The sequence below is a fragment of the Panthera uncia genome (assembly GCF_023721935.1).
Source record: "Panthera uncia isolate 11264 chromosome A3 unlocalized genomic scaffold, Puncia_PCG_1.0 HiC_scaffold_11, whole genome shotgun sequence".
In the NCBI taxonomy this organism is placed as follows: Eukaryota; Metazoa; Chordata; class Mammalia; order Carnivora; family Felidae; genus Panthera; species Panthera uncia.
In genome coordinates this window covers 49,438,598-49,451,588 of record NW_026057578.1, presented here as the reverse complement: position 1 = coordinate 49,451,588, position 12,991 = coordinate 49,438,598, and positions in this window count along the sequence as shown.

Genomic DNA, 12,991 nt, shown 5'->3' with positions numbered 1-12,991 from the left:
AGAATCGAATCCTCAATTTCTAGTGAAAACTAAGACATAAGCAATTGTGAGCTGTTACACTAGCATTCTGTGGATTGACAAGTATATGAATACATTTTCTGATTTCTAGAAGTACATTCTCTACAGTGCATTTTTCAATGTGGCATATAAAATATTTACTAATATACCCAAATATCTTCAGTTCCTCTATAATGAGAAACCCAAAGTAGATAATGTTCAGTAACTAATGTTGCAATATTTTATCTTATTTGGAAATGATCTGGATATTCAATGAATATCTATCATTTAACTTAGCTTAGTATAACTTTAAGGTTTTAAGTTACCAAAAAGAATTGGAAACTAGTTTTAAGTAGATATAGCATTAAGTATAATTATTATTGAAGAGTTTATAAACTTTTATCTTATTTACATCTGTGTAATTTATTTGTTCTTAATAATTATGTTTACATTAGTCATTAAAATATCATTGAGACTTTAAACTGCCAACCATCACATTAAGCTATCTTACTTGCTGACAAATTCTGTAAGAGATAACATGAGCTTATATGACTTTTAGTAAATTTAGCTAGAATAAAAGTTTATAACTGTAAAGATATGCCTGTTTTAATTAAACTATTGAACTTAAATGAGCTGTTATTTAGCTAAGATTATCATAGATGACATGAATTTGAAAAACATTAGTTTCCACATTTCTGAAAGTACACTTGATTTGTATAAATGCTTATTTTTTTCTTTTTTTAATTGAAGTATAGTTGATGAACAATGTTACTTTAATTTCTGATGTATAACACAACGATCAACAAATCTGTATGTTATGCTGTGCTCACCACAAATGTAGCTACCATCCATCACCATACAATGCTATTACAATACCGTTGACTATATTTTCTTTTTTTTTTAATTTTTTTAATGTTTATTTATTTTTGAGTGACAAAGACTGCAAGCAGGGAAGGGGCAGAGAGAGAAGGAGACACAGAATCTGAAGCAGGCTCCAGGCTCTGAGCTGTCAGCACAGAGCCCCACATGGGGCTCGAACTCATGAACCGTGAGATCATGATCTGAAACAAAGTCGGACGCTTAACCCACTGAGCCACCCAGGCTTCCCACCATTGACTATATTTTCTATGTTTTATCTTTAATTCCCATACAGATTCTTGATTTTTGTTAGGCCAATTAAATAGAGTTCTTTACAAATTAATTTTGGCAATTCCATCTGGAGGTAAAAAAATATCACACATCTGTAATATACATAGATATACATGAACATATAGCTAGATACAAATAAAGATCTTATAGCTTTTATTTTATTTTTTTTAATGTTTATTTTTTGAGAGAGAGAGAGAGCACAAGTGGAGGAGGGACACAGAGAGAGGGAGACACAGAATCTGAAGCAAGCTCCAGGCTCTGAGCTGTCAGCACAGAGCCTGATGCAGGACTCCACTCACAGACTGCAAGATCCTGACCTGAACCAAAGTCTGATGCTTAACCGAGACACCCAGGCACCCCAATATAGCTTTTATGTTAAAATTTTAGTCATGAGACAGGTTCTGTTAGAGCAGGCAGTTTGTTGGGTTCTAACGGGATGCCTGGAGGTTAGCAATGAGGAAGTCATAGCCAGCTATGGGGAAGGTAGGAGGCCTTTCCTGGCAGAAACCATGAAGCCATAAAGAAGCCAGGTCAAACCAGACAGGCCCAAGATGGCAGGTGCCATGACAGGAAACCCCTGATCTAATTGGGAGGAAAAAGTGGGAAACCATGTTTCCTGCCCCAAGTAATGAATATTCCACCCCCTAATTAAAGACTGTCAGTAAAAGAATCCCAACCCCCAAAGCGTGTAGGTCTCTGTCTTGAGCTTGCTTGCTCTATCCTGAGAGTGTATCTTTCACTTTAACACAGCTTCCCTCTTGTGTGACTCATCCACTGTATTGCACGTAAGTCCTTGAATTCTTTCTCAAGACAAGACCAAGAACCTTTGATGACTCCTCTTTCTCAAGACAAGACCAAGAACCTTTAATGACTCCTCTTGGTTTGGCCACATTGAGGCCCCAGGGCCCAGGATCTCCCTGGTTCACCCAGCAAGGGTTCAATAATGCAAAACTGACTAGTTTATAAAAAACAGTTGAACCCAAATTGTGTTTCTGGCAGATGGAATAAGTTGTTTACTTGCTTAGATGGCTTAAGCCTTTCACTAATATTTGTAGAGAAGACTTTTAAGATTTTTCATAGGCTTAGTTTCCAAATAACTTTGTTTTGTCCTTCTGATTAGAATTACCTCCTTCAAGTTTGCATTTGAAAGATATAGGCCCTGGTTCCTGGGGAAGACCGGGAATATTTATATATCATAGGCACAGAGAAAGAATGTAAATTTCTCTAAGAAGGACCTTTGTTCCCAAAGTCCAGATCTTTTACAGTATCTACGTGCCTTCTGAGATGAATAGGGGAGGTTTTAGCATTGATAAATAGGACAAGTAAGCTTTGAGTTGCTTGTAGATCTGCATTTTTTTTTTAATTTTTTTTCAACGTTTTTTATTTATTTTTGGGACAGAGAGAGACAGAGCATGAACGGGGGAGGGGCAGAGAGAGAGGGAGACACAGAATCGGAAACAGGCTCCAGGCTCCGAGCCATCAGCCCAGAGCCTGACGCGGGGCTCGAACTCACGGACCGCGAGATCGTGACCTGGCTGAAGTCGGACGCTTAACCGACTGCGCCACCCAGGCGCCCCTGCATTTTTGTTTTTGTAAAGATTCAATTGTTAAGACAAGGATAGTTGTTTTTAAATTGTTTTCATAAATTAAGTTGTTTTTAAGCCTGAATGATATCAAGAGACTGACACACCCATCCAACCACATTATCTTCAATCTGCTTCTTTATACCAAGGAGAATATTTTCAGCTAAGTTGGAAATCAAAAGATTCCTACATTTTAGACTTATAGTTTTGGTCTTTGGAACATTTTAGCAAATTCTTCCACAATGGCTTCAGAATGCTTTTCTTTCCCTCTGTTTCATAGTTTCATTTTAGTTTAAAGGAGAGGGCTTTAAAAAAAAAAATGGTCCTTACGGACTCTGAATGTCAGCTCTAATTTGGCCAACTTCTGACTATAGACCTTCTTAAAAAAATTCTTTCAAATGCATTTTCAGGCTGTATTCAGATAGGACAAAGAGTAAATATACCTGGCAGTATTGAACTCTCCCACCACCTGTTGGTTTTTTTGTTTGTTTGTTTGTTTGTTTGTTTGTTTGTTTTTTACTTCTTTTAAACCAAAGGTATACCTATCAAGTGACTCAACACAAACCAGTAAGTCTTTTATGACTTACCCTTGGATGCAACAAACATCACCAAAGAGGGTGCAAAAGGTGCAAAAGCCTTCCCAAGATCCAGAACCACTCCCAAAGATAACCAAGAGAAAAATTTAGACAATTGCCCTGAGAGCTGGCAAAAGTGCATTGGACCTAGCCAGAGAGTACAACCCACAGTTTTGTCTGGCCATATTCTTGGGGTCCCTAAACTGATGGCTGAATTGCCTACACATGAAAAACTGACAATCTGCCTTCCCCAGGAAGGCAAGAAAGCCAAGCCAAGTTCTCAGAACACAAAATGAGACAAATAAAAAAGCAATAGCTGTATCTGGGAGAGAGAGGATCAATAAACAATATGTACCCCAAAACCAGATTCACAAGTGTCTGAATTTTAAAACGAAGGGGATGTGAAATTTTACCTTCTTCTCTTGACCCTGCACTACAGACAGAAATCTAGGAGAGCTGATTCTGGTAAGAATTCTTTTTTGTTTTTAATGTTTATTTATTTCGAGGGAAGGGGAGGGGCAGAGAAAGAATGCTAAGCAGGCTCTGAGCTATCAGACAGTGGTGAGAAGCCAGTTTTTAGAGCAGAGTGAGGGAGTTTGGAGATATGTGGAATTCTCCCTTTTTTGGTAATCTTAGGAACTATGCCTTGTTATAATTGGTCGGTTTGAGCCTGTGGTTATTTCGAGGTGGGTCACTTAATGAGCCTGTTTACTTCAGCTCAGTGGTCTCTGTGGGCCCTTTTACCTTTCTCAGGTTTCCATTGCTCAAGTCTGTTGCCTAAAAACAGTTTATACTACCTTAGGTGCACACAAACAAAACTAGCAGGTCCCATAGTGGAACTATAAACTGAAGGAACAACACCCAATAAATCAGGACTGTGAACTAATAATGGACTATGGTCTACAGGCTTTAGTGGAACCATCTGCTAGCTCAGGCTGATCTGTTAAACCCTGGACTAGAAAAGTCAATTAGGTCAGAAACTCAAACATAAGAAGAAGTCAGAGCTCAGATATGAGAGGAACTTACCATGTCTTTTGGAAACATTGAGAAAGACAGAGAACTCAAAGGGCTCAATGGCACCAACACCTGTGTTTCTCATTGTTCCCAAAGCCATCAATAGCCTCCTTTGGATCTCATTCTGATTGCCAAAACTGCTAAAGAAGAAAATTCAATTGAGTAAATTTTAAAGATTGGCTTTGTTCAGTGATACATGAGTCAGGTAGCTTCCAATCTAGCAGATAGAGAAGAGCTTTGAAGAGCTGCACAAAGTGAAAGACTCTTTAATAAATGTTTATTTATTTTGAGAGAGAGAAAACCCACATACTCCTTCAAGTGAGGGAGGGGCAGGGAGAGAGGGAGAGAGAATCCTAGGTAGGCTCTGTGCTGTTAGCACAGAGCCCAACACAGGGCTCAATCCCACAAACCATGAGATCATGACCTGTGCCAAAATCAAGAGTTGGATACTTAACTGACTGAGCCACCAGGAACCCCAGAAGTGAAAGATTTTTATAGACCAAAGTAAGCAGGAACAAGGAAGTTATAAGGCACTTGTTTGTTGGTTAAAATAGGGTTACTTTCCTCATATGGGGCAAAGGAATTCTTGGAGCTCAGTCAGGTAATTTGTGCTGAACAGGCAAACATCGACTGGTTGACATGGCTGTCCTTTTCTGGGACAGCTGAGCGTAGAAACTCAGTTAAGTTTTGGTTTGCTAATGTGGGAGTTAGCATGGGCAACACCATCTTGGGCCTAGTTTACCTTCAAATTGGAGTAATTTGTAAAACTAATTTCCTTCTGTCAATAGTATTTTGATTCAAGATGATAAGGGTGATCTATACTTTGACTTACTGTTTTTAAAAGATAAACTGAGGCATATTTAAAAGTTTGAGAGTTCATTTGAGCAAAAATTGGTTCAGATTGGACAGTACCAAACTGAAAGTGTTTAGGAGCTAAGGGAAGGACTTTTATTAAGAATATTTGAGGGGCGCCTGGGTGGCTCAGTCGGTTAAGTGGCCGACTTCAGCTCGGCTCATGATCTCGCACTCTGTCAGTTCGAGCCCCGCATCGGGCTCTGTGCTGACAGCTCAGAGCCTGGAGCCTGTTTCAATTCTGTGTCTCCCTCTCTCTGACCCTCCCCCATTCATGCTCTGTCTCTCTCTGTGTCAAAAATAAATAAACGTTAAAAAAAATTAAAAAAAAAAAGAATATTTGAAAGCAAAGCAAAGAAATAATTTGATTGGCTATAGCTTAGGTAGTTGCCTTATCTGGGAAAATCTAGTTGGTTTTTTCGTGATTGGTTGTGTAGCAGAATCCCGCACAGAGTCATGACACTGAGGCTTTTCTTTCCAGGAAGGAACTTTATTCCTGCTGGCACCGCTCAGTTGGGTTTGTACCCAAAGACTGAGCACCAAATGTCACATGGCATAATTTTTTAAAAATACATTTTCTATTTCTTTGTCTCTCATATATGGTAACACACATAAACATGCAGTCTGATTAAGTAGTCTCAGTTTACAAGGTCATGAGGGATGTCATCACATAGGCATATAGCCAGGTTACCTTGAAGTTTTCTCTCCCTTTTTTTCTCTCTCCTTAGGGAGGGGATGATGCCACTCTCCCCACTTTGATGCTCGGACCCCTCTATTTTGGGTCAAAGAACATCATCTTGGTTTAGAGGTTTATATTTTTATGACATCATTACATGAGTGACTGTCTTTCTCTCAACCATACCCTCAATGAGACTGGAGATAGACCTTATAATCAAGGGAGATAAGCAGGGTAAGATCAAGCACCCTCCCAAAATTAGGAGGATAATTCCCATGAGGTATTTGAATCCCTCAAGAGTTGAAAACCAACCTCCAAATAACTGCCCAGGGTTCCAACCTTTCCAGGTCTGGACTGGGACATGAGCAACCTTTCTCATTTGATCTGTGATTTCCTCTATGATTTTTCCCTCATCATCTATCTGTAGGCAGCTGTTGCTCAGGTGTTTTCCATAAACACCTCCCTCAGAAGCAAGCATGTAATCTAAGATCAAGCAATTTTGATAGATGGCATTGTGCATTTTGGTTTGCTGCTTAGCTAGTAAGTTAAGAGCTCTGGCAGTTTCATTGGTTATAATTTCTACAACTGCTTGCAGTCTAATTATGCAATTTAGCATGTAAATGGGAGTGCAGTAGCCCCAGTACCCAACCTCTGCCCAGGTGGCAGGGCCATAATATTGGATTATACACTTGGGAGGCCATTTATTATCTTTTTAATTGCCAATTTGTAAGGCACTTTGCTTCCTTTGAGTCTCCCTGTCCACATACACTTGGACTCTCAAATATTTCCCTCTGGCAAGTGGGAGCAGGAAGAAAGATGGATGAATAGTTTCCAGCACATATGACCCTGACCAGACTGAAAGGAGTACTATACAGGCTGTCCTTCCACATATCTAGTACAGTCCACCTGGGCCCTGCCATTTGATGGCTGCGTTGACATTGTCTCAGGGCTGGCAGAGATGAGACAAGTTAGACAAGGGGTGGGGCTCTGGCTCAAGGTTGTCTGGGGTCCCCCACCATTGGGTTTTTTGGGCAGATGAGTTATAAAATCTTTGGCTTAGCCATGTTAAGTTTTTAACAGAGATGACAATGAAGTTTTTCCCCACTAGGCAAGACAGTTTTTTCCAATAATTGAGATTTTGAGAAGCCAAACCCTGATAGTAGGACTGGGGTATTTTGTTCTACTATAAGGTTTGTGGGGATCTAATTTTTTTAGTCTCTTGTGGTCATTTTCCCCCCATGTTGGTACCAACGAAGTATCCTATCCACACAAGGAAGGTGAGTGTTAACAGAAACCTCTCACGTTTCCAGCTGGCCAGGGTGGCCTCGGCCAATCCTATGGCAAAGAGTAGAGCAAGAATCATAATAATAGTGAGAAACAAGGTGTGACAGTGCATCTCAGTAAGGAAACATATAGAAAATAAGGACAGTCTTTTGTTTCATCAGACTGTTGATACCTCAAGCTTTTGCTGTGTGTAGATTAGTCAACTTCTGGAGTGACTAAAGCAGGGCTGCAGTCTCCTGGAGCCTCTGGAGTTGCAGATTGCTTCTTCCATACAGTCAGCTTGCACAGCATTAGTGGATCAGGAATGCACTCCCAGTTTCAAGATGTAGGCTTCACTCTGATTCCAGGGACCCGCTTTAGCTACCTTTACTAAGGTACCTTTACTAAGGGTGGGCAAAATGACAGTGAATGGGCCCCTCCAGAGGGGCTTTAGGGGTTAGACATTTCACTCCTTTATCCGTATTTCATCTCCTGGTTTAAAGGGGTGAGTGTCTGTGGTCAGATTCACAGGTAATCGTTCCTTGACCCAGTGGTGTAAGGTGGTTAGGGTAAAGCCAAGGGCCCCATCTGTTGTCTTAGGGTTAGACTGATTATCTCATTTAGATCCCCTCCTTATGCCCTTGATAATGGGGGGAGGGTACCCATAAAGGATTTTATAAAGGGAGAACCCCATCTGCTTCTTTTAAACTCCCATTTGCAGCTGCAGTCTGTTTCCCTGAGGTCCCTTATCTCCCCCTGCCTAATGTTAAACTTTTTCCTATTTATTTCTCTCCTGGAATAGGACCTATAACTGCTGTTAGGAAACAGAGACAATGACAGTTCTGGCTTCTTCAAGCTGATAAGGGATGGTATAGGGGTATAGTGGTTAGAGTCTACCCAAGGGTTGGTAGAGTGGCCCACAGTATGGTTTTACAGGAAGGCTGGCAGGCATGAGGTGGCATAAACTTTAGCAGACACAAAGAGAAAAACACAAAGTAAAGATTATACTAACCAACAAGATGGCATCTTAAGATAATGTCTACAGTTTCCAAACCTGTCAAATAATCTAAGAGAGACCTTGACTTTGTAAACAATATATGTCAGGGAATCTCTCATAACCCAGGTGATATAGAAGCAGGAGCAGTAAGTAATCAATGGTGGCTCTATTTCCAAGAGTTTGGCCCTAACTTAATTAAAAAAAAATTTTTTTTAAGCATCTAATGCTTGTGAGGTGTTATTTAGAGTTTTGCTGAGTATAAGCAGACAGTCTGCTTTATTTTGAGGTGTAAAACTTTTTCAAGAGCCAGGAGTTCCATTAGAGAAAGAGGCAAGGCAATCATTTACCATTATTAATTTGTAAATGTTCAGATAAGCCAAACCTGGGTATTATTTTTATGAGCAGAATTTTTATTATTTTTTGTGCCTTTTCTGTCTTGTAGGGGAAGGCCTTTACCCAATTAGTAAAAGTATTAACCCATACCAACAGATGTTGGAATTTTTTTTTGATCTTCGCATGAGTGAAACGTAATTGTTAATCTTTCCTGGATAGTCTCCAGTTCCTTGATTGTCGGAGAGCAAGTTTCTGATTGAAAGGATTGTTTCTAAGACATACTTCACAGGCTGATACTACATGCAGAACTGTCCTTGACAATTTTTTTTTTCCAGTAAACATCCTTTGGGCTATTTGATAAATTTTGTCCCTCCCTAAATGAAAGGCCTGATGTTGTGTTTTAATGATCTTTTAGCTCTGTGGGTTTGGTAATAGTAATTGCCCTGCTCTGTTTGTAACCATTTCAAGGTCTGGAGACCATGTTTAGGAGTCAGACCCCACTTTATTTTGGGGGGGAGGGAGAGTAGGTGGGATTGAGTCTCCTTTAATAATTGATACACTAGCAATCTAGTTTCCTGAACCCTGGTATCTATAGTCTACAATATCCAGTAATTTTCAAAAACTCACATAATTTATCTGTCCTGGAGTTAGTAGCACCGTAGTCTCTAATTTACTTATAATGTCCCTTTCTAGCTAGGGAGTAAGGCTCTCTGGCATTATCCAGAAAGGATGAGAAAAAATTAGGTTTTCCCATATACATCCCAGGGGCTGAGAGAAAAATTTAGTTAGAAGTTTTCTGGAGATCCCTCTAATCGTCATGCTGCATTTGGATAGTTGGCCTGGAGTGGAAAGGAGGACGAAAAGATAGCTCTGGTGTTAAGAAGGATATCAACCAGTTTTCCTTCTATATTTAGAGTTACTTGAGGCTCTGGGTTTCTGACAGACAGTTGGTTTAGGGGAGCTACCATGAAGAGCCCCAGGTGCCGGTTAGTCCCTTCCAGGGACATTGGTTATTTGAGTCCTCACAGATATAGGTCCCCGAAGGCATTCAGATCTCCAGTGATTGTCTCCACACAAGGGGCATGCCTTATGGGGTTTTAATTTTGGATGTCCCCTCTGAGGACATTCTCATTTTCATGCTCTTGAACGGCCATATAAATGGGACTTGGTGCCAGGACCTTGGGAAGTCCGGTCGGACATAGTATGTAAGACCACAACTAAGGTATCAGATTTTTTTATTTTAAAGCCTCCTTTTCTGTTTTGTGTGTTTTTTTCTTTCTTCTCTTGATCTTGTTTGTAATATGCCCAATTGGCAGCTCATAAGAGCTCCTCCAGGGTCCCTTCAAGGTCAACAGCCAATTTTTGCATTTTCTTTGAATATCTAGGGCTGATTGAGTGACAAATTTGTCCTTTGAAATCATCTCAGCCTTAGGAGTTTCAGGGGGGTTAGCCATATATTTAATAAGAGCTTCCCTCAACCTCTCCAGGAAGGCCACTTGGTTCCCATTTTGTGTTTGTAAAATGGTGGCTAATTTAGCATAATTTAAGGGCTAAATCTTAGATTTCCTTAATTTTTTAAAACATCTGTCTCATTAAGAGTCTGATTTAACAAAAGCATTGTGTCTTTCCAGGTCAACTCAAAAACATACGTAATATTCTGAAAAGCCTTTACATACTTATCCGATCAGAAAATTTACCTATATTTTAACCCTTTTATCTGTCTTAATCCTTGTAATGTAAAGGGTTTTTTTCTGGAATTCTAGCTTCTTGTAAGGGAAACATGTCCCTTACATTACAGGGAGGGCCTGGATAAGGTGGGTAGCAGCGAGCAAAATTGTAATTTTTTGTATATATAGATTGAGGACCCTAGGAGGAGGAGGTTGAAGTGGAAGATTTCCTTTCCTCCTTCTCTAGGTCTGTTTTGGATACAAGGGCCCTTAATTGTTTCCCTTACTGATTGCTGGACTTTAGAAAGGGTTGTCATTAAATTAGGATCTACTTTACATTGCTTACATATATCTTGATTTTTTTTAAGGCCCAAAAACAATGAACATAGGGAAATTCTCCCCATTTCCCTTCACATTTGCAAAACAAGTCCAATTGTAGGATAGTACTGTCATTGATATTTCCCTCTGGAGGCCAGATTCTCTCCTCTAATTTGTATTGGGGCCAAGCCTTTGGGCAAAAGAAAATGAATCATAATGTATTCCAATGGAGTAATGGCCTTGGTTGGGAAATTTCCCATCTATAGGAAAAAGGAAGAAAGTTGTCCCTTATCTCAATTTCCTATAGCTTTCTAGGAGAAACCTCATCTCCTGGCTCTGAGTTTTGGCTGGCTATGCGACTGGCAGCCAAAAGCCCTGAGGCGCTGGGAGTAGTCATTTTTACCCAGGCTTGACCCTACCTGAGACAGCTGACCAGGTCTTTTGCTGTGTGTATGTGTGTGTGTGTGTGTGTGTGTGTGTGTGTGTGTGTTTTGTTGTTGTTGTTGTTGTTATTGTTGTTGTTGCTGTTGTTTGCCCCTCTATTTCCCACCTGTAGGACCTTGGGGATATGAACTGTGACCAAGCAGGACTTTCCTGGATGTCATAAGATGTAGTAATTTTATTTTGGTCCAACAGTAACTTACATATTGATCATTGGTCATTGAGGGAGGGGGTTAAAGGGCCAAAGTCACGGTCTATTCCTCTGCCTTTTTCAACAATGCCTACATAATTATGTTTTAGCCATGTGGATATCCATTTTTGGCATACAATGGGTTAAATGTGGTAAAATGGCTCCCATGTATCTTAGTAAAAGCTCTTCATATATCATCCATCCCTCATATGGCACAGGCATCCATTCCTCTGCTAAACAAAAACAACACAAATGTGGAGGATTTGGAGGCCAGCACCAAGGGTATTGCCATCATTTCCCCAGCCTTTGGATCAAAGGAGGAATTTTAATCTTAACCCTGTATAGTTTTTTATTTATTTTTTTTAATATTTATTTATTTTTGAGAGACAGAGTGAGATAGAGCACAAGCGGGGGAGGGGAGAGAGAGGAGACACAGAATCTGAAGCAGGCTCCAGGCTCCGAACAAGTGTGCAGCACAGAGCCTGACATGGGGCTCAAACCCACGAACCGTGAGATCATGACCTGAGTCAAAGTTGGTCACTTAACCGACTGAGCCACCCAGGTGCCCCTTAACCCTGTGTACTTTTAAAATCCATTTATTCTAACCTTAGTCTGTCCTGACCACACATAAAAATTTTTTAAAGATTTTCCTTCATGAATCTTCTACAGCTTTTCTTTGCATTTAGATTTTGTCCCAAGCCATTTCTCTCCAAATAACCAGTCTCATTAGGTCATTTAGGACGAAATTACTTTCTTTTACCTTCAACAAAAATATATTTCCATTTCTTATATCTTTCTTTCATATCTCCTACTTCTCTACCTACAGAGTTGCTTTTCTTTTATCAGTTTTAACTATATTTTGCAGAATTTTAACTCTTAGAAACCTTAGTCTCCAGTGAAAACTAAGTAGTAACTTTTAGGGTCAGGCGTAAGGCAGGGTAAAGATAGGAGCCAGAGGCTAAAAAATTTTAGCAGTCAAAGGCTTTACTTGGGAACTAAGGTCTTGGGTGAGGTTCCGTGACTCAGGGAGAGAGAGAGAGGAGTCAGGGAAGTCGCACCAGGTGTGGTGGGGTGGGGTTTTTAAGCTGCAGCAGTTCCGGGTTTAGGTCCAGGTGGGCTTTTTTTGCATCAGGTCGTGATGTTGTTCGGTGATTGGTTGACCTTCAATTCGTTCTGGCACGCTACTAGGGGCTTTTCATTGGGTTGCGCTGGCAAGATGGCCGTCCCCTCTACTGTGGTTCCAAGGACATCCTAACAGTAACCAATTGTGAACTCTATTACATCAGAAAAATTTTTTTTGAGATGGCAAACTTATGAATCCATTAAGCACAAAGCATGTTTTTCAACAGTTCCAAATATCCTTAGTTTTTTGCAACAAGTCAGAAGCACAAATCTGAAAGGGCGGGCCTACGCAGGCCGACTCCATCTTGTTCTGTGTCCTTCACCTTGACCACACCTCCTCCCTTTGAGTAACCCCCCCCCTCACCTGCCTAACAGTACTCGGACCCTTTCCCAGCCAATCGGCTGAGGCCATAGCCATTACCTCACCAACTACCCCGAGGCCCCAATAAAACCTTTGTCCTTTTGAAACTCGATCTCTCTCCCCAGTATCTCACCACTGTGTTGGTGCAGGTAGGGGATTGAGCTCGAGCTAGCTCGAATAAAGGCTCTTTTGCTTTTGCATTGGACCAGGCTCCCTGGTGGCCTTTGGGGATCACGAATTCTGGGCATAACATTTGGGGGCTTGTCCGGGATCCCCAAGACCCCCGAGGGACCCCCGACCCAGAGAGTCTGACTGGCCATGGTTAGTGTCTGTCTGTTTGGTCTGTCTTTTCTGTGTGAGCTCATTTCTGGAATTCTGGTAGTGCCCGACGCGGTCTAAGTGGACGCACTGGAGGACCACGGGCAGGGAGTTTTGGAAGACGTTCCGATTCTC